Raw genomic sequence first — 23,642 nt, forward strand, 5'->3', positions numbered from 1 at the left:
CCGCTTGTGAGACCGGTGTTCAGATCCCACCTACAGAATAGCTGTACAGAATACAGTACAGAATAGCTGCAGAGTATGTGTTTGGTTATTCCAGTAACCATGTAAATCTGAAAATGTGTACTAACTGGTCCAGGATATTACCGAAGCAGTTCATGTGTACACTGTCCTTGCTAAATACTAATGCCCATAGACATGCACAGTAGGTAACATGCAACTACTTACTGAGGAATCTGCCTGCTTTCTGGAACATTCAACCATTGATAATGTATGCTGGTTAAGTATGTAACAGATGCACAATTCATTATTTAGGGTTATTACCTTCCTATCCAAACTACAAATACATTTCACAATGAATATTGCAATTATCCAACCCAACTTCCTTATGAAAACCTACACTCACCTGCAGTTGTTCCCTGGGCGCGTTTTCATCTGGAGGTTGGGTTGTAATTATCCAGTATGCTTAGACAATGGTGCTACACTGTCAAAACCCACCACTGTTTTGCTTGAGTAAACTCTGTAACCAATCAATGTCTTTAATTAAACAATTAACTACTGAGTACAGGCAGAGAACGATGCCAGGAGGACTACAGTGGTGTACTTCAAGAGTGAGAATGCTGAAACGGCAATAAGAGGACTCATTTCATTGCTTGATAGTGCAATTGTTTGGTTTGCAATATTCTATCTTGGCAAATGTGATGGGAAAATATTATGGGAAATGGTGTATTGTTGTGTTGTCTCTTGGTCTTTAGTCATTCATGTATCCCTATTCAGATGAGTAGAAATTAAAGCAAAATCACTGACCTATACTAATTCATGGTAAGTATGTCCAAAATGTGACCAAATTAGCTTAGCGAGAATTGATGAGATAAAGGAATTCAACACCCACGTTTTGGAATTCCTTCCCCCCTTCCAATGCCCTCTGTAAGCCAGCTGTGGCTTTTCCTTGAACTGTCATAACTACAGCTCCAATCAAATTGTGATTACCGAGCAAGCATATTCAAAAAACACCTCTGATCCACAACTAAATATTCAATATCCCCCATTAAGCATTTTCCCTGACCCCAATCCAGACCCACAGTGAAAAAGAAAACCCTGTCTTCTTTAATATTCTCTATCATAAAGCACGTCTGATTTAGAGGAATGAAAGTGAGTGGATGAGAGAGAGAGAGAGAGAGAGAGAGAGAGAGAGAGAGAGAGAGAGAGAGAGAGAGAGAGAGAGAGAGAGAGAGAGAGAGAGAGAGAGAGAGAGAGAGAGAGAGAGAGAGAGAGAGAGAGAGAGAGAGAGAGAGAGAGAGAGAGAGAGAGAGAGAGAGAGAGAGAGAGAGAGAGAGAGAGAGAGAGAGAGAGAGAGAGAGAGAGAGAGAGAGAGATGGGCTGTCACGGCTATTGAAAGAACTGGACCAAGGCGCAGGGTGGTGAGTGTACATTTGATTTTTATTTGAAAAGACGCCGAACAAAACAATAAACACTACAAAAACAAACCGTGAAGCTAAAGGCTATGTGCCATAAACAAAGTCAACTTCCCACACAGAAAAGAGGGAAAAGGGCTACCTAAGTATGGTTCCCAATCAGAGACAACGGTAGACAGCTATCCCTGATTGAGAACCATACCCGGCCAAAACATAGAACCACAAAATCATAGAAAACGAAACAGAATGCCCACCCCAAATCACACCCTGTCCAATCCAAATAGAGACATTAAAAGGCTCTCTACGGTCAGGGCGTGACATTGGCTGGCAGAGAGAGATACAAACAGAGAGAAATAGATGGGGGAGAAAGTGAAAGAGAGAGATAGATGGGAGAGAGAGTGAAAGATGGAGGGATAGACTAGAGAGAGAGTGAAAGATGGAGGGATAGACAAGAGGGAGTGAAAGATGGAGGGATAGACGAGAGAGAGAGTGAAAGATGAGAGAGAGAGAGAGAGAGAGAGAGAGAGAGAGAGAGAGAGAGAGAGAGAGAGAGAGAGAGAGAGAGAGAGAGAGAGAGAGAGAGAGAGAGATGGAGAGCTAGACAAGAGAGAGAGAGTGAGAGAGTGGAAGATAGAGATAGACGAGGGAGTGTGAAAGAGCAACAGACTAGAGAGATAGTGACCAAAAAGAGAGATAGATGAGAGACAGAGCGAGAGAAAAGTTGGGGGGAGGGATACAGACGCAGGAAGATGGAGATTCAGGGAGCAAAACTGGGAGCATGGGGAGTCAGTGACAGAGAAAAAAGGGGTAGGAACAGAAGATGAGGGAGACAGAGGGAGACAGGGAAGGAGGGATATAAGGAGGGAGAAAACAGCAGACGGAGAAAGATAAAGATGGAGGCAGACAGGAGGAGAGAGAGATGCTCCCCTCTTCCCCCAGCCTGTAATAACTTAATGAATGTTTAAGCAGTAAGGTAACATTATTTAAATACCTAGAGGAGGACCCTGGCTCTCAGGCTCAGAGATGACACGGCACCAGACCAGCCAGATCGTTCAGAATTGACTTTGAAATTGGACTTCTTTCCATGACCTGCCATCAAAACCAGCCAATAGGGGCAACAATGAGCACTATTACCGTCAAGTAGGCTTGGGTTTTGCTAGGGCGTTCTAGACGGGGGGTGGTGAATGGGCAAAATCCCATGACTCGTAAAAAAAAAAGAAATCTGATTTAAAATTTCTAAAACGGTGAGATCTTATTGCACCCCACAGGGTATAGAGAGAAGGGAGTGACACAGACTTACACACACAGCAGGTACACATGCACACACACACACACACACACACAAAGGGATAGATCCACAGTAGCAGAGTAACACAAACACACACGGAGCAGTGAGCGACGGAAATAATCTGCTGTCATTGATAAAATGGAGAGGAACAGATGGCGTCACTATGATTGAAACGACCTACAAAGGTTTCCACAACTTCCCTCCCTCTATCTCCCATTCCCCTCTTTCCTCTTTATCTCCCTTTCCTCTCCCTCCTGTGTGCCGGAGCTCTTCAATGCCATCCAGTCTAAGGGCTCCTGCCAAAGAGGCACAGCCCCCCTGGAAGGCCCACAGCACTATGGGAAGTCAGGCAGGGAGGGAGGTGGATAGGGAGAGAGGGGAGGAGGCCTCCAATTTGGCTGTCACCAGCACATACATATCTCAGGATGAATTGTTTGCTCTCGAGTACTCTCCTAACACACACATACACATCCATACACACAATTTACACACAGGCAGGCCCTCCTAGGTCACTCACCACAAACAGAAGGCGCCTGGAAAGCTTCCATGTCACACAAACATACTGTACATTTATGCCTGGATACGTACATGTAAACCTGAATACATACATGAAACCTGAAGCAAACCTGAATACATTCCTGCAAACACAGTAAAACATTCAGTAGGTGTCTTACACAGTCTACCTTATGTTATTTTTAGTATGACATTGTTATTGATTACTGCATTGTTGGGTTTACAGCTTGCAAGGAAGGTATTTCACTGTACTTGTGCACGTGACATTAAAACACATCCACTCCACCAAAACCAATTTCCCCTTCACCTCCTCTCTCTCCATTGCCCTAAGACAAACTCTGGCTGCTGAGCAAGTCATGTAAATGAGAGAGTTAACAGATCAAAAGGCACAGAGCGGAATTTCTATTTGCGGGACAGGTGTTGATTAGTGCCAGCCAGAGAGGCAAGGTGCAGCTTCCATTAAACCCTAGCTCTAGGGGCTCGATGTGTGTGAGAGAGAGCGTGTGTGTGCATTAAGTGTGATGTGTGTCTGCATCCTTAAGCTTTGGTCATTTAGCAGATGCTTTTATCCAGAGCAACTTACAGAAGCAATTAGTGTTAAATGCCTTGCACAAGGGCACATCAACTAGGCTAGGGGTATCAGGTAGCCTAGTGGTTAGAGCATTGGGCCAGTAACTGAAAGGTTGCTGGATCGAATCTCCAAGCTGACAAGGTAAAAATCTGTCGTTCTGCTCCTGAACTGGGAAACACACTGTTTCCTGGTAGGCTGTCATTGTGAATAAGAATTTGTTCTTAATTAACTGACATATTTCTCACCTAGCCAGCTTTGGATTTTCGAACAAGCAACCTTTCGGTTACTGGCCTAAAGCTCTTAACCGCTAGGCTACCTGCCGCCCACATATCCAAATCAAACACCAATAATGCCAGAAGAGTGAGTTTATGAAGACGAGATCAGGTGTAGGAGAAAGCGATTACAGAGTATAACAAATGGAGCTGATGTTGCTTCTATTGAGGGATTACTGTGATGGAGATGAGTACAGCACAAACACAATAGCAGTGATGCTAACTAGTAGAGAGTACGGTGTTAACACAATAGCATCAATGCTAACTAGTAGCTAGTACGGTGTTAACACAATAGCAGCGATGCTAACTAGTAGCTAGTACGGTGTTAACGCAATAGCAGCGATGCTAACTAGTAGCTAGTACGTTGATAACACAATAGCAACGATGCTAACTAGTAACTAGTACAGTGTTAACACAATAGCAGTGATGCTAACAAGTAGCTAGTTTGGTGCTATAACGCAATAGCAACGATGCTAACTAGTAGCTAGTATGGTGGTATAACACAATAGCATTGAAACTACAGTGGATTATATTTAGATAATAGTCAGATGCTAACTGTAGTGGATTCTTCCATTGTAAAAAATTGCATGTTAGTTGACTAAATCAAATATAAACCAACACTGGATATTGATCTGACAGCTTATTTTTTTGGTAGGGTACATCTTACATGCTTTGAAGTCAATATTATGAAGTGTCCTTTGTCTTAGACACACATATTATGTTGGGTTCTATGTCTGTTCAGTACAAAACAATGTGTTTGTTCATGTATTTGTCCATTGTGCACAACAGACAACTTCCTTTGTCCCAGCCCTGATTTTAGGTTCAATATAGGTACACATACAGTGACTTCACAAAGTATTCACACCCCTTGGACTTTTCTAAATGTTGTTGTGTTACAGCCTGATTGTAAAATGGATTAAATTGAGATTGTGTGTCACTGACCTACACACAATACCCCGTAATGTCAAAGTGGAATTATGTTTTTAGAATTGTACAAATTAATTAAAAATTAAAAGCTGAGATTTCTTGAGTCAATAAGTAAGTATTCAACCCCTTTGTAATGACAAGCCTAAATAAGTTCAGGAATAGAAATGTGCTTAACAAGTCACATAATAAGTTGCATGGACTCACTCTGTGTGCAATAATAGTGTTCAACATGATTTTTGAATGACTACCTCGTCTCTGTACCCCACACATACACGTATTTGTAATGTACAACATTCTAGTTACTCCACAATACTAACCTAGATGACGGAGTGAAAAGAAGGAAGCCTGTACTGAATAAACATTTTCCCAAAACATGCATCCTGTTTGCAATAAGGCACTAAAGTAAAACTGCTACTTTATGCCCTGAATACAAAGCGTTATCTTTAAGGCATATCCAACACAACACATCACTGACTACCACTCTTCATATTTTCAAGCACGGTGGTGGCTGCATCATGTTATGGGTATGTTTGTAATCAGCACGGACTAGGGAAGTTTTTGTTTTTATAAAAAATATACGGTATAGAGCTAAGCACAGGCAACATTTTAGAGGAACATCCTGGTTCAGTCTGCTTTCCAAGATGAGATATTTCAGTATTTCATTTTGAATAAATTTGACCCCCAAAAAACATGTTTTCACTTTGTCTTTATGATGTGCGTAGATGGGTGAGGAAAAAATACGTTGAATCATTTGAATTCAGGCTGTAACACAACAAAATGCGGACTAATTCAAAGGGAAGTAATACTTTCTGAAGACACTGTAGATAATCACTTAGACTCCTTGCATCAGCAAGGTGAACGTATTTGCTAATTAAAGCACTAAGCACAATACGTTCTAGTTAGCATTTAGGTAATGCTACACTCTAAGTTCGACACTCTAATGCTACTTAACATTCCATCTGCAATCAGTATTTGGCACACACCTCACCACCCAATAATCTTCCCCCAACTCTCATTTTGGACCAACCTTTAGATAAGGTTGAAGAACAAATAAATAGCACACAGAGTAGCACATCAGTGGCCATTCATCGTGTGTGTGTTTGTCTAAGGGTTGACAGTGTGTGTGTTTCTGTGTGTGTTTAAGGGCCGCTCTGCCCGTCCCTCTGTAAGAATTTCTCAGAGCTGTTCCCCTGCCTCTCGCACACCCAGATGGCAGAGGGGTCGAAGCACTTTAATGAATTTTCAAAGGAGCCGCATTGGCAATATTAAAAGGAGCGGCTAACCTTCAGCTCAGCTGGCACTGTAGTCACACACACACACACATACTCACAAGCCCAGAGAGACAGTCAGAGTACACACAGACTCTTGGACAAACAGACACACACATTATGTCTGTTTGAAAAGTTCTGCCAACAGGGAAAAACAATTTGCGTGAATAACAACAGCAACAAAAAACGATGCTAAAAAGCCAGTGTTAATTATCCCGATTAGAGTGACAGCCACTGAGTGCTCCGCTCCCGGGTCAAAGGTAATTTTTAATGATGAGTGCATATGGCTGCCACCACGCTGGCTGACGAGGGAGCACGGTGTAGTGTGGTGCTTCTGCTGATCCATCTGTCCCATGGTAATGACTACACCTGGCCTTGGCTGTGCCTCCACACAGGTAGCACAGGAAAGCAATTAAAAAGAAATATACAATTTTGGATCACGTGCTACATTGTTTGCTAATTTTCCCTAATTATCTGTTGGTTGTGATGATGAAAAGGCCCATTGTGTTAATAGGGTTTGGTAAAGTGCTAATAGTGTTTATTACATATTTATAAGGGTATTTTGACATTCTTGATGAATGACAGGTTCATGAACTTAACTATATAGCCGTGGTGTGTGTAGTCAAATGCCATGTGTCTTTTCTGAATAGTCTCTGTATAGATACTGTAGGTCCCTGAACTTTTGCCATGTTTTGTTCAGAAAGGCCTAAGCTTTTTCACCCTTTCCTCAACACTTGAGGAAGGCACTTTAGGGTCCTTAAGCATCTGGGCAAGGCCTTGATGGTGCCAATCGCCAACCCATCACACAAAAGCCCACGGGGATGCCTCCTACTCAAACACATCATCTGAAGGGACAGGCCTGCCCCACGCTGCCAGAGGCGTCAGATCTACAGCCTTTCTCTTTTTTTTCATTTTCTTTCGTTTTTCTTCCCTTCCTCGAGCAAGAGGCTGACTCTTTATCGTTCTCCGTTTGCTGAACTCCGGGTCAGATTTCACTGAGGAGCCAGAGGCCTCTGATATCTCCCTTCTGATCCCTCATCAAGGTCTGCCAAGCAGCCGCAGCAGCACTATGAAAAAAAGAAAGCTGCATTTTGAAAAGTGGTTCAGCACTTTATTTCCGTGTACAAGGAAATGGCTACAGTATGGCCCTTGGAAAACAAAGCAGACCATGAGAGATTTATTTTCAGCTTTCACTTTTGTGTTTGTTTATGTACCATCTGCTCTGGTTGAGGATGTGGGAATACTTCCAAATACACAGGACATGATGTTAAAATCCCTTGGTGCAGGGAAACAAAATGTCTCAATCAACAGTATTTTAATATTTATTGGATTTGCAGTACTTCAACTCAACGTGAATATACTGTGTTATGGTCCTTCTGTAGCTCAGTTGGTAGAGCATGGCGCTTGTAACGCCAGGGTAGTGGGTTCGATCCCCGGGACCACCCATACGTAGAATGTATGCACACATGACTGTAAGTCGCTTTGGATAAAAGCGTCTGCTAAATGGCATATATGATTATTATATTATTAAATACATTTAGACAATTATTGAGATTGCTTGTGCGTGGGGTTGTGACTATCAGATCAATTGACAATCATGTTCAGTTGTTTGGGTCAACTGTAGCTTGACATTTATTGTAACTCATGTATCCAGATATAGGTTGTTCAATGCTTTTATTAGAGATACCGTATTGTACCGGTGTATTCGCAACCCCCAAAACAGCTGCTGACAGAATGCCACATCTGCTTCAGTGCCTGCTGTACTGTCATGCCTCAGTCACCGTTAAACTGGACCAAGCTGATCTGACAACAGCTGATTGAGTTTGAGTTATCTGCTCTTGTGCGTAGGGCTGTGGCGGTCATTACATTTTGTCAGCCAGTTATTGTCATGCAAAAGCCTGCCGGTCTGACAGTAATTGGCCTTTAATTAATACAAACACGTTTAGCATCTCCAGGCCTTCACGCATACATGCGGCAAACAAGCCGCTGATACGCACGTTTGGAACGTTTACGTTGAAAAAGTCTAATAAATCAATTTAATAGACACCATCACAATACATCCATGATTTATTTTAGTCAGGTTGAAATATATTATGATTTAAAGAGAATGTATTTCAGAAGAGCAGAATATGAGTTGGCCTACTGCGTGTTTTCTGGCTATGCTCCATGCCATAGGCTGTAGGCTTGTTTTTTTAGCTGACAAGATATGCTTAATATTTATATTATATTATTTTTATAGTTGTCACGGACGTTGTTGAAGGAAGACCAAAGCGCAGGGTGGTGAGCGTACATTTTATTTTATTTTAAAGTGTCACCAACAAAACAACAAATGAAAGAAAAAACCGTGAAGCTTACAGGGCAAAGTGCCACAAACAAAGTTAACTACCCACTCTGAAAGGAGGGCGGAAAAAGGGCTACCTACGTATGATTCCCAATCAGAGACAACGATAGACAGCTGTCCCTGATTGAGAACCATACCCGGCCAAAACAAAGAAATACCAAAACATCCAAATGAAAAACCAAACCAAAATAGAGACATAAAAATCTCTCTAACGTCAGGGCGTGACAATAGTAAGAAGAATATAAATTAACTTTGCTGAATAAAATAGAACGGATATTTTTCCAATTGCGGAGCAAAGTGGCTATGTTGAACTTAAAAGTGATCATTTGAAACAGGTCCCACACACTAGATTTAGAGTTACTTGGCATCTTTCGTTGTGAATGATATAATGTCTTAGAAATCAAATTGAAATCAATTTAAATACATTCATTAGGCCCTAATCTACAGATTTCACATAACTGGGCAGGGATGCAGCCTTGGGTGGGCCTGGGAGGGCATGGGCCCACACACTGGGAGCCAGGCTCAGCCAATCAGAATGAGTTTTTCCCTACAAAAGGGCTTTATTACAGACAGAAATACTCCTCCGTTTCATGAGCTCTCCGGGTGGCTGGTCTCAGATGATCCCCAGGTGAAGAAGAAAGATGTGGAGGTCCTGGGTTGGCGTGGTTACACATGATCTATGGTTGTGAGGCTGGTTGGACGTACTGCCAAAATCTCTAAAACGATGTTAGATGCGGCTTATGGTAGAGAAATTAACATTACATTCTCTGGCAACAGCTCTGGTGGATATTCCTGCAGTCAGAATGCCAATTGCACACTCCCTCAAAACTTACACAGGTGCTCTCAAAGGTGCACCTGTGTAATGATAATGCTGTTTAATCAGCTTCTTGATATGCCACACCTTTCAGGTGGATGGATTATCTTGGCAAAGGAGAATTGCTGAGAGAAATAAGCTTTTTGTGCATATTGAACATTTATTGAGATATTGAGATATTTTATTTAACACTTTACATTTTGCGCTATATATTTTTGTTCAGATAGTTTTAATTTAGAATGGCCCATTATCAAATGGGCAGGAACAGCGGCAGGGGAAAAATGACATCCGTTTGTACTCGAATAGCAAATGGAGGCCGCTTTCCCTCCAGTTAGTTTTTCAGTGATGCCGGGTAGGCTACTTCAGTTTCATAGCAAAGCATTGGCTTAATATGAGCAGCTGAGAAATAATTTTAGTAGCAGCTGGGATCCACCTCTTTTTACTGGCAACCATCAAAACTCTGCTTTCTATTGCATATGGAAATGTTTGGGCTTATATTAACACTTCTTTCACTCCACTCATCAACCACTGTTTTGTGGAGCATGCTCTCGAGAGTGATCGGTGATATTCCGCCCAAACTCTATATGCCATGGGCTCTTCAACCCATGTTCCTGCTTCAACCCAATGCTTTATTTCGGGAAACCAAGTGAAATCTGTTCGGGAGCATTGATAGTAACATGTTTTCACAGCTCCTCTACGTGATGAGATATTCTAATAATAATAATAATATATGCCATTTAGCAGACGCTTTTATCCAAAGCGACTTACAGTCATGTGTGCATACATTCTACGTATGGGTGGTCCCGGGGATCGAACCTACTACCCTGGCGTTACAAGCGCCATGCTCTACCAACTGAGCTACAGAAGGACCTATTCTGTAAAGGTAATGTGTCAGCCAATTAAAAATGCCCTGTTACTAGGGCATTCAAATACAAATTCACTTTAATTGTATGTTAACTCAGTAAGCTGCCCTGTGCGATCAATGAACCAACAGAATCGCCTAGGCCGATACGTGGATAGAAAGTTTGGAGTGTAGCACAAGGTAACCAGTCCACACTCAAAAGCGAGTACGATAATTTGTTTAATTTTGGAGTACATGCTAGACCAATTATGTACCAAAGACATCTTAAATCAGTTTTATTTTATGTTTTTCTGCCATGTGTAATATGTGGTAGGCTATGTATTGTATAACAGCATAATTATTATTTGAATTCAGTCATATAGGCCTATGCATAGGCATAAGCTCAAAATATGCATTTGGGTGTTTTGAATTCATCACCTTAGAAAGCGCTGTCCATTTCGTTGTGCTAGAATTTAAAACAACATCCACAGTGACCATGTTTTCCACTCAGTTTCAACTGTTGAACTTCTTTCTTCAAATTGATCAATCACAGTGAGGTGAGTTTTAAAAGCACATACTGTTTTGATGATAAGTGTTTGATGTGATTTTCAATTGTATTTGCATTGATCTCAGAGTGGTTAAAGCAGGGGTGTCAAACTCATTCCATGGAGGGCCTATTTTCTCCTGTTTTTACTGTATTAAAAAATTTAATAATAATTATGTCCTTGACAACCAGGTGAGGGGAGTTCCTTACTAATCAGTGACCAAATTCATCAATCAAGTACAAGGGAGGAGCGAAAACTCACAGACACTCAGCCCTCTGTGGAATGAGTTTGACACCTGTGGGTTAGAAGGACAATAGAGCGCTGAGGATCAGGCCATTAGCGACCTGGTGGTTGTTAGCGAATTGGGCACTACCAACGCATGTCCAGAGTGCACAGGAGAGGAGATTACCGGGACGTGGAATTTTACTGCGGTCATGACTCATGACTGCCTGTGTGGCAGTAATACGGTCACCGCAACAGCCCTTCTTGTGCGTCATACACTAAATAATTCAAGTTGAAGTCAAAAAGTTGACAAAATGTTCTTGAAAGACGCCGAAAACTTTGACTAAACTCTTTTGGCTCTCTCATCGGTTCATGTAAACGTCTCGAAGCTCGAGTCTGTCTGAGCTTGGACCAGCTGTACTGTCGCTTCTAACACTTCCTTTATGTCCCTTATCAGACACACAAATAGAAAGAGTGTTAACATGGCATCCGTGGAGGGGGGCCAGATATTAGCAGTGGATATGATGAATGGAAGGCTGCAGTACATGAAACCATTTTGGGCTCTCCTCTCTCTAATCTCTGGGCTCGATGTTTTAACAGCAAGCCATTTCAGGTCATTATATAGCTCTGTAAAATAAACAGCTGCTCCCATTCCACTTTGTTGAATAGGTTAAATAGTGACATGGTATAAACAGCAGCTCTTTCGTCATGGCGTAATTGAACAACATGAGACGCCGGTGGTCGGTGTAATAGTGGCTTGGCAAGGCTTTCCGTTCTGTTCATTTCTTTTTGTTTCCAATTAGCAACCGTTCATGCAGCAGCAGCCAATGCTATTTTAGAGGAACAGGCCCAGCAATTGAATTAAAAGCCTGACCCACTGATGAACGGAAATAAATCAATGGGTTTAAGAGGACACACCAACAGAGACTAGGTGGAAACGAGTTGTGTAACGCCTGGGTTTAGTGGAGGAAGAAGTCAGGCGCAGGGAGTTCAGGGTAGCACTACTTTTAATACACCACACCGGTGAAACGACGCCAACCCAAACAGGCGGGCCGGCTGGTAAGTAAAGCCCAACCAATTATCCTAACTAAACACGGGTGCAACTAATAAACAGAAAAGGGGGAAAAGGGATCAGTGGCAGCTAGTAGGCCGGTGACGACGACCGCCGAGCGCCACCGAAACAGGAAGGGGAGCCACCTTCGGTAGGAGTTGTGACAAGTTGGCTATTGTCACTCTCACCTGGCTATTGAATGAACTAGACCTCAGGGGTCTTTAACTTTTTCTAGACCAGAAACCCCCTCCCACGCGACCCACGGACCCGATCATATGTTAGCAAAGAAATATAATGTTCACGTCTAGTCTTATCATCAGGTTTCCCAGGCTGTAGTTCCCACCTGCTTTAAGGAGACCACCATTGTCCCAGTGTCCAAGAAAAACAAGGTGATATGCTCAAATGAAAATAGCCGCTGTTGCGCTCACCTCGGTCATCACGATGTGCTCCGAGATGCAGGTCATCACTCATATCAAGGCCAGCTTGCCAGGCACCCTAAACCCACTCCTATGTGCCTACCACTCTAACAGATCCAAGGAAGATGCCATTTCCATTGCAATTTACACGACCAGAACACCTAAAGTACCAGTCAAAAGTTTGGACACACCTTCTCATTCCTGGGTTTTTCATTATTTCTTGTATTTTCTACATTGTATAATAATAGTAAAGACATCAAACTATGAAATAACACATATGGAATCATGTAGTAACCAAAAAAGTGTTAAACAAATCTAAATATAATGTATATTTGAGATTCTTCAAAGTAGCCACCCTTTGCTTTGATGACAGCTTTGCACACTCTTGCCATTCTCTCAACCAGCTTCATCATGTAGTCACCTGGAATGCATATCAATTAACAGATGTGCCTTGTTAAAAGTACATTTGTGGAATTTCTTTCCTTCTGAATGTGTTTGAGCCAATCAGTTATGGGTTGGTATACAGACCATTTGGCAAAATACCATATTATGGCAAGAACAGCTCAAATAAGCAAAGAGAAATGACAGTCCATCAATACTTTAAGACATGAAGGTCAGTCAATCCTGTAAATGTCAATAACTTTTTTTGAAAGCGTGGACACATAAAAAAACATTTTTTGGTACATTTTCAGTTAAAATGATTGAAGTAGTCCTTGTGCATATAGTTGTATGGTTTGTTAAACTTTGAAATCAATGTTTTTTTTTGTTTTGCATACAATTACAGTGGAATTAATGCTAATATTCACTGCATTGACCACTACATACATCTCGAAATCTCCTGTTGTCAACGGAAGAAGGGCAACATAGGATGGTAGTTCTTGGCCTCCCTGCCTTGTCAAAAGTTTCCATATCTTTTTAAGGTTCCACACAGCGTAACTAAGACTCTGAAAGCAGCTTAACTGCTTAAAACAGGGCGAAAAAAGCATCTTCCTCTCTTAGTCTTCCCTTATTCACACTGTGGGTATAAGGAGACTCACAAGAGCCTCTGTTCATCCCCATGCCTTTGTTTTCACCAATCCCCACTGGCCTAATCCACTTACTTTAGGCATGTGCTAGCTTTACTCGATTTGATTGGGGAGGCCATATATTTCTACAGGAAATCTATGGTCTATAATCTCAATGCTGAGCAAGAAACAAAACTCCCTATAAAAACACAAAACGTGTTTATGGTAGAGAAACAGCCTTTTTCTTGTGTGTTGAGTCTTCGTATGTGACGTGACTGCTCCAAAATGTGTAGGTTGTAGCTGCGTTTGGCGAAGTGGAAATAAGTATCCTGTGCTCTATCATTCTCGAACGCTACAAAGTGAGCCTGCAGGTAGGTAGCCCAGTGTTTAGAGCGTTGGCCCAATAACCAAAAGGTTGCTGGATTGAATCCCTGAGCTGACAAGGTAAAAGTCAAGGCAGTTAACCCACTTCCCCGGTAGGCCATCATTGTAAATAAGAATTTGTTCTCAACTGACTTGCCTAGTTAAATAAAGGTTTAAAAAAATCAAAGTTGTACAACATTTTATAGGGCACTATTGATCTGCTATGTGCTGCACCAAACTCCCAATACAGCCTGTTACCTTTCCTTCATTGTCTCTGACTGGCTCTTAAGAAGTGTCTCACTTTCTCTCCCATTAAAACCCCAGGTGTTTCTTTTTGGGTCTGTCTTACCGCCGTGGTCCCTGAAGGTGTCCAGACGCAGTTTAGCAAGAACAGCAATAGACAGTGTGAGGATGTGTTTGAAGCAGACAGCATAGTAATGAATACCCAAGCACAAGGAGCTTGAGTCCTATTAATTCCCGCCCTTAGCCTAAAAATAAGCCATTCCCTTGTGGCTAGCCAAACTTGGCATTGTAGTCACATTCTCCCAGCACAGTCAATCCCAGAAGATTCTATTCATAAAAATGCAAATAGATGCAGGGAGAAATACATTATCTATGATAAATCATATTTCTTGAAAATGATGCACACAGAAAAGTACAGTACATCTCTGTGAGCTCAGTAAGCAATGCTTACCCACAGAACAGCTTCTGAATCTACTTTCCTTGTGAGCTGAAAAATGTGTTTTATTGCAACATTTACAAGCAAAGCAAAACTGTACCCGAGAGCAGCACACTCCTAGAGGGACCAGTTTCTGATGTAAAAATAGTGAGGTAATGGAAATCTATTTTTCGGACTTGTCAGAAAGGGTTCTACAGTGAAGTCAAGAAGCGTGCAACTGTCCTCTTCATAAATCTTAGCCAAAATAAATGTCAGGGAAAGCAGCATTGAAATTGAAGATGTGGCTAAATCCGACTAATTTATCTTGCCGGGCTTCTGCTTCTATTGTAGTGGGATGACCTTAAGGTCTTCATAAAACAGACAAAGTGTTAGAGGCCTGCTAAATTACTTTCAAGACATACGAGTGGAGGAAGGTGGTCTGCGTGTGCTTGCGTGTGTGCTTGCGTGTGTGTGTGTGTGTGTGTGTGTGTGTGTGTGTGTGTGTGTGTGTGTGTGTGTGTGTGTGTGTGTGTGTGTGTGTGTGTGTGTGTGTGTGTGTGTGTGTGTGTGTGTGTGTGTGTGTGTGTGTGTGTGTGTGTGTGTGTGTGTGTGTGTGTGTGCATGATGGTGTTGAGGTGTCAGAGGTGAACTTTTGGTCTTAATGGTTGACTGCTGCCCAGTACTTTTTTTATTTTATAATCTCTCTCCTTCCCTTTGAATTGGAGGAAACACTGACAATTATTAATACAAGATGTGCAAACTTTGGATCCTCGGGGGAGAATTCTTTGACTTTTAATGTCCCTCGTTTAATAAATTACAGCCCCCTTCTTGACAGGGACAATTCTTAACCCCCAGTCTGCACCAACGTCTGGGATACTGTCATTTTTCAGGAGCCGGTGTCAGCCTTAGCCTGCATTCAAGTTTACTTTGTAATTTGCTGACGTTTCTCCTTCCCCCCTCTCATTCTTCCCCTGCTTCCTGCTTACAGATGTGACCAACTGTTCCACAATAGGTAAGACTCATTTTTGAATATTTTTCCAACTTAATCCTCAACACTGAGAAGTTTTTATATATAGATCTGCTTTATTATTGCAAAAAGATTTGGGTTTCTATCTAATGTAATTGTTGGCATCATTTCTAATCCTCCTTATTTTTTTTTTTATATTTTTTTTACCCTACCAGCCCTCCCCCGATTGGAGTAAACTAACAGACAAAATGTCTTCTACTGCTACTTACAGCTATATTCTCTTACATATACAGTACATGTAGTTAAATAATTATACATACGGTATATTCATAATTTCCTCTTTCTGCAAGTGCTGGATTTTCACCGTGGCCAATCCACCATTCATTCTGATCTGAACTCCGACCCTCCGATGTCCACAGATTAACCCATCTTCCAAGTATAATACCAGTATGCTATTTCCTTTTGCAAACAGTGAGATATGTTTTAAGGGATCTCATTGGGGTCCACCTGTGTTTCCTGAATGCCTAAGTAAAGGAGGGAGTAGGGGCGCGGCTGCGTAGATCCTGCTGTTTGCTCAGGAAGGTATGCAACGCTTTGCAATCCTTCCCTTCGTATTCCCACGTGTGAGTGCGCCGACTCACACAAGCTAGCTATTTCTGGCAGCCGGGTTGTGAGCTCTGCGCCATAAATTTGAAATGTATTCAAATGAGAGTCAAATGGCCCAGATTGTTCAAAGAGGATCTTGCAGTGTTGACTCTAGCATGGAGCTGCGGTGTCTGTTTCCTAAGACAGAAACTATAGTAAGGGGCCCGGGCCATGGCCCCACCACTGGTGGTGAACATGTTCCCTGCCTCAGCTCCCTTTGTCCTCTCTACCACAAACCTCCATGTCACGACAGGAAGGCGCAATCGCCATGGTGATGACAGCTCTATGAGGACATCTTAGAATTGCGCTCAAAAAAAATAATATTATGATGCAGTTAATGGCCACTAAATATCTCAAGCTGAATATCTTCAAGGAAGTGGTGTTTTGAAAGGATATTGTAACTTATAAACCACAACACGGTAGACCGTGTCATGTCACTGTCACATCATGAGGAGCGACACACCTCAAATATTTAAATTACTTTTAAGGTCAAATTTCCTAATTTTCTGTCATTTTGAAATAAATAATATAATATAATTGTAGAATATGTCAAGTGGGTTCGCAATTATTGACACCCATGATAAAGATGGTCGATAATGACTGTATAACATAAGGAATTCATATATATATATATATATATATATATATATATATATGATTTTAAACTAATATAAATAATCAGATTATGATGTGATACTCTACTCATGTTCCAGAGTATCACGTTATACAGTACAATAGGAAGTAGAACAGTAGTGTAACCTTTAACTATGGTCCCTGTTGACCAGACATTGACTACAGTGGAGATAAGACAGCCATCCACTCAGCCGTGACTATTGCTCACTGGGATGACACAATTAGCCTGTTGACTGAACAGTATGGGAACACTCACTCAGCCTGGTTCCTCGGTGCATACAACCCAGCAACAGAATCTAAGGCTGCACTGGTATGGTAGGGGTCAGATATATGATTGAATCACCCATAGCAGGGCCCTAAACCTGGACAGCATGAGCCATCAACACCCCTATTGCTCACAGCAAGGTTGTTTAGAGGGGAAAATCAATCATCTCATCCACAAGGTAGGAGGGAGGGAGTGGTTAGCGGAGCAAAATTTGGATGGACGGTCACTACCTTCCCATAGCATGCTAACCTATTTTTAGCTTAGCCCCCCTTAAACGTACATGTTAAATGCTCTCTTCAAATTAGCATTCCTGCAATAAGCATTAGCATCCTTATAAGCTTGAATGTAAACATTTAAGGAGAGAAGTCACCTCATGGTGTAATTGAAAACAACGCCACTCCGCCTGCCAATGGTAACCACTCGAAGCATCTGCGAGAAATGTTCTGGTTCGGCCCTCATTGTTTGAGAGGCAGGCAGCAGTGAGCGACTGACTGACTGCTCTGAGGAGAAAACCCCTGGCTCGCCGAGAATAATAAGTACCCGCGGGAGGCCGACAGATGGACATTTACAGAGAGCCTTGCTGGTAGACTGAGAATCTGTCAAACAGCACGCCAGGCATCTGCGGGTGTTGCGTTTCCAGATTCACATCCACGATGGCAGAAAGATAGGAGTCCTCTTTGGTGAACTGAGCAGGAATGAAGCCTAATGGTCTTTATTTATGCACTGTTTCCCATGATTAATGGTTAGAGACAAACATACATTTTGCTCATTATTACAGATACGTGTTTTAGACACGTGCCATATTGAGAATAATACATAATGCTAATTGATTGATTAATAATGATAATCATCTGAACAGTTACATGTTGAGAGGAGGACCTAGAGCGTTTGATACAAAATGTAATTGTCCTAAAATTGGGACAATGTAATCCATTTATACAAACAAAACAATGTAGTAATGTTGTTTGGACATAGTTACTGAGGATGTGTTACCATGAACCATGTACTTATTAACCTGTACAGACCTCTTTGAACTGATCATTCATTGACTTAACTACCTTCTAGTCTCTTCTCAGAAGTGTAATGTAATATATATTGCCTTCAGAAAATGTTCATACACCTTGACTTATTCCACATGTTGTTGTGGTACAGCCTGCATTACAAATGGATTGAAATAAAGAAAATAATCACCCATCGACACAATACCCCATAATGACAAAGTTAACTTTTTTTTTAGAAGAGTTTGCAAATTTATTTAAATTAAATGCAGAAATATTTCAAATATGCCAATAGTATTCACACCCCTGAGTCAACAGTTTGTTGAAGCGTATACAGCTGTGCGTCTTTCTGGGTAATTCTCTATGAGCTCTGTACATCTGGATTGGACAATGTTTGCCCATTATTATTTTTTTAATACTTCAAGCTCTGTCAAGTTGATTGTTGATCATTGCTAGGCAGCCATTTCCATGTCTTGCCATTGATTAAAGCCAAAACTTTAACTAGGCCACTCAGGAACATTCAATGTCGTCTTGGTAAGCAACTCCAGTGTATATTTGGCCTTGTGTTTTAGGTTATTGTTCTACTGAAAGGTGAATTCATCTCCCAGTGTCTTTTGGAAAGTAGACTGGACCAAGTTTCCTCTAGGATTTTGCCTGTTTATAGCTGTCTTCTGTTTATTTTTTTCTGAAAAAAAATGCCCTAGTTCTTGCCGATGACAAGCATACCCAGTGATGTGTTGTTGTATTTGTCCCAAACATTACAAAAAGTTTAAAAAATTGCCACATTTGTTGCAGTATTACTTAAGAGCCTTTTTGGAAACATCGTGCATTTTTTGGAATATTTTTATTCCGTACATGCTTCCTTCTTTTCACTCTTGTCATTTAGGTTACTATTGTGGAGTTACTACAATGTTGTTGATCCATCCTCAGTTTTCTCATATCACAACCATTAAACTCCAACCGAGTTAGGAAGGACTGCTGCATTTTTGTAGTGACTGGATGTATTAATACGACCATCCAAAGTGTAATTAATAACTTCACCATGCTCAAAGGGATATTCACCATCTGCTTTTTTTTACTCATCTACCAATTGGTGCCCTTCTTTACGAGGCATTCAAAAACATTCCTGGTCTTCTGTGCTTGAAATTCACTACTCGATTGAGGGACCTTATGGATAATTGTATGTGTGGGGTACAGGGATGGGTTAGTCATTAACAAATCATGTTAACCACTATTATTGAACACTGAATGAGTCCATGCAACTTATTATGTAATTTGTTAAGCATATTTTTACTCCTGAACTTATTTAGGCTTACCACAGCAAAGGGGTTGAGTACTTAATGACTCAAGACATTTCAACTTTTAATTGTTTATTCATTTCAAAAACGGTCGACAGGGTGTTGTGTGTAGATCAGTGACACAAAATCTAAATGTAATACATTTTTAATTTCAGGCTGTAACACATCAATGTGGAAAAAGTAAAGTGGTCTGAATACTTTCTGAAGGCACTGTATTTTCTGGTCTTGTAGAAACAGTCATTTTCAGTGTAAGGTCTGTCATTTTGAAGCAAAAAATACATCCCTGTATCAATCTCACTCGACTTTCAATTATTACAAATGAGTTGTAGTCTTTTCATTGACATTTACTGTGTTTGTCCATGTGGGAAGTTGGATAGAGATGTCAGGATTTTGGGTATGTCCTTGAGCAGACAGTTCCAAATATATCTCGGCCATTGAGTCACACACACCAGGTGATGCTCCAGAATTTTCATCATCATGGCAGCGTACTGTCCCGTTTCACTCGTCTCTCCTTGATTTCCGCCATCTGCACTTGTGTCTTCCTCCCAACACTCTATACCAAGTCAAAAGCATGCGCCTGTCTTTGCCTAATCCTTGAAGCTCCATCCTTTGAATACACATTGAGAACGTCTGGCATCCAAAAGGCCTTCTCCTTTTTTCATATGCACTTCAATGAGAAGCTAAAGGAAAGAATGGCAATGAGGTGAGAGTACAGAGAATTCCTCTTTGTTCGCTCCACTGTGAGTGAAAATAGCACCTTCAGATCTGTAGACAAGCTGCGCGACGGTTATTATTGTATTATGCCTTGCAGGCCTTTCATTCAGATAGAAACTGTGGCGTGCTTGATCAGTGTTTCAGCGAGCGGTGGCAGAGGAAAGTGATTGTCGGCTGCCGGGATAAGCGAACACCATTACATTGTTAAATTCTATAAATAGGTGACAGATGCGATTTACAAATGGTGCGTTTCTCTAATGTGTGTCGGGAGCTGTTTGCGCACCGAATATCTCAGTGAAAGGTCATTCTTAACCACTTAATGTTCAAATTTATGTAACATCGTTCTGGAATGAAAATGACTTCAAAATGGTACTGTTTAGAGTTTCTACCGATGGGGTGATCCCTCACAAAACCAGGACCGTTTTAATTTTTTTTTTTTTATCATGAAATGTAATCCACAGAATGTTCCTCTGGAGGAAGGATTGTTAAATTTGACATTTGTATCTAAAAGCATAATTGAGAAATAATTCATCAAAGTTGGCATATTTATGACATTTTGACTTTACCCAGGCCTCCTTTAAGGCTCATCTATGGATGCTACGAAGCAACAATTGGTGTCATATGAAGCTTTACTGCTTAATCTGTAGTATGACTAGTATTTTGTTTTCAATAACAATTTTCTTACATTATGTTATGAATATTGGAAAATGTAAACATTCATATTTAGACCACCATTTTTGATTTGGCTTGTTGTTTAATATATTATTGAACATAATATAGTCTAAGTATCATGACACAATGCGAGACCCAGATGCAGACACAGGAGGCAGATGGTTGGAGTCTTACAATGTTTTTTAATCCAAAAGGGGTAGGCAAGAGAATGGTTGTGGACAGGCAAAACCAGATTAGAGTCCAGGAGGTACAGAGTGGCAGACAGGCTCGTGGTCAAGGCAGGCAGAATGGTCAAGCAGGCGGGTACAGAGTCCAGAAACATGCAAGGGTCAAAACCGGGAGGACTAGAAAAAGGAGAATAGCAAATAAAAGGAGAACAGGAAAAACGCGGGTTGACTCTGAAAAACATACAAGACGAACATAGAGACACAGGGAGACAGGCACAGAGAGACAGGAAACACATTTTCAAGTGTCGCTGAAAATCAGCGACACCTGGAGGGGGTGGAGACAATCACAAGGTGAAACAGATCAGAGTGAGACATTAAGGGCATATCAAAGTTCCGGATTGGGATCTCTGCTAATTTTAACTGGCATAAAATTCGTTTTAAATGCCATTATTTGAATGTATTGTTGAACATAATAAAGTGTACCTGCATATCTAAGCTCCAGAGTGGAATGTCAGCTGGTTTTAACTGGCATAACATATGATTATGACACACAGAGCTTCTTCACATTTGCCAGTTTATTAGAAGTGGTGGGATTCACACCCCAACTGAAATTAAATAAAAACTACAATTGGAAAAAACTATTTAGTAAACTTAAAGAAAACAATTAAGAATATATATATATATTATCGGTCAGAAAAGACAAAGCCCCATATGGGATTATTTTGAGTACATTAATTGCTAGAAAGGATAAAAGCATTGTGGTGTCAGAAGCTGGCAGCATGTGTGGAACAGAGGTTCAAGGGAAAAAACACAACCAACCTCAAAGTTAATCTGAACAGCACCCACAAATATGTTCAGGATAAAGACAAGGTGAGACAGCTATAATTTTATTTGGGGTTTTCTGTCAGGACTCCTGGTATCAAATAAACACACATAAGATGAGGACAATGTGTAGAAAGGCAGGACATTTGCATAAACTGCATATACTGATACATTTTCTCTTCGGTCAATGGCATAGTGTGTGGAATTGCAGAAAATAATCTTAAAAACTGCACATTTTTCTCTCTGTGAAAAAGAAGGGTGGAAACAGTTTGCGGTCGCTGTGAGGTGGAGGTTTGTTACTTCGCCAATAAATTACAATATCCATCCGGACCTTTGCCACCTAGGACATTTTTGCGAAGGACCATCTCAAATAGTACATGAGTACCCCTGCTATAGGCCTATAACACAAATGTCTCCGAGCCTCCCGTTTATAAGGCTACTTTCTGTCCATAACACTGAAACTGAATAAAACTCAAACTGAATGTATATAAACGTATATAAAAAACGTCAAACTGAAACTGAAGAAAAACTACTAAATCAGGTCTGAAAACTAACTGAAACTAGTCTGAATTTAAAATATAAATATAGATATAAAATCTATTAGAAAATCACAATTATAAGAACCTTGTCTTACACACACACACACACACACACACACACACACACACACACACACACACACACACACACACACACACACACACACACACACACACACACACACACACACACACACACACACACACACACACACACACACACACACACACACATACACTTGTCCCCGCAAGTGGGGCTGCTGTTTCTAACAGATGGCTCGTCTTTAACTTTATCGGAAACAACGATGTCACCGGCAGACGCGATAAGTTGTCTCAGTGCCTGTGGAGAGTAATATCCATCAGTAGTTAACAGCATATGGTGAAGGCACATTAAGGGCTCCTTCTCTGTTGTTCCTTCTATATCTTTCTCTATGAGTGTATCTGGTCCTGCGTCCAGGTCTCAGATCCACACTTCACAAGACAGAGAAGGGGAAGCACCAAGCACCGGATTCCAAGTTTTGGAGCTTTGGTCCCTTTGCCGGGATTTAATTACATTTTTTTTGCCAATGGGGAACTTTTAGAGAACACACTGAACTGAGCCAAAGTTATTTGCTGGACACAGTTTGTTGCGATGCCACAACCAGAATACAAAACCACATCAAATCAAATTGTTACATCTTTTATTTTACCTTAATTTAACTAGGCAAGTCAGTTAAGAACAGTTTCTTATTTTCAATGACAATAACAGTGGGTTAGCTGCCCTGTTCAGGGGCAGAACATCAGATTTTTACCTTGTCAGCTCGGGGATTCAGTCTTGCAACCTTTCAGTTACTAGTCCAACGCTCTAGGCTACCTGCACCGAATACAACAGGTGTAGACCTTACCGTGAAATGCTTACTTCCAAGCACTTAACCAACAATGCATGAGCAGCAGCACGGCCAGGTGGACTGGGGACAGCAAGGAGTCATAGTGCCAGTCATAGTGTCATAGTCCTGAGGCATTTTCCTAGGGCTCAGGTCCTCCGAGAGAGAGAAAGAGAGAATTAGAGAGAGCATACTTAAATTCACACAGGACACCGGATAAGACAGGAGAAGTACTCCAGATATAACAAACTGACCCTAGCCCCCCCGACACATAAACTACTGCAGCATAAATATTGGAGGCTGAGACAGGAGGGGTCTGGAGACACTGTGGCCCCATCCGATGATACCCCCGGACAGGGCCAAACAGGAAGGATATAACCCCACCCACTTTGCCAAAGCACAGCCCCCACACCACTAGAGGAATATTTTCAACCACCAACTTACCATCCTGAGACAAGGCCGAGTATAGATCTCCGCCATGGCACAACTCAAGGAGGGGGGGGGGGGGGCAGGAAGATCACATCAGTGATCTTGTCCATCAGAACTTGTCCATGTC

The 23,642-nt window shown here is 41.4% G+C and overlaps 1 protein-coding gene across 21 annotated transcripts in view; it reads left to right on the forward strand.

Annotated features, from left to right (window-relative positions):
• The window catches only part of LOC124014436 (receptor-type tyrosine-protein phosphatase delta-like), a 611,657-nt gene that overhangs the window by 131,714 nt on the left and 456,301 nt on the right, over positions 1-23,642 (forward strand). For all 21 annotated transcript variants that reach the window (XM_046329399.1, XM_046329396.1, XM_046329395.1 and 18 more), the window contains exon 4: positions 15,492-15,515. The gene's annotated coding sequence lies outside the window, so the exon portion shown is untranslated. The remainder of the gene's footprint in view (positions 1-15,491; positions 15,516-23,642) is intronic.

The sequence above is a fragment of the Oncorhynchus gorbuscha genome, linkage group LG25 (assembly GCF_021184085.1).
Source record: "Oncorhynchus gorbuscha isolate QuinsamMale2020 ecotype Even-year linkage group LG25, OgorEven_v1.0, whole genome shotgun sequence".
In the NCBI taxonomy this organism is placed as follows: domain Eukaryota; kingdom Metazoa; phylum Chordata; class Actinopteri; order Salmoniformes; family Salmonidae; genus Oncorhynchus; species Oncorhynchus gorbuscha.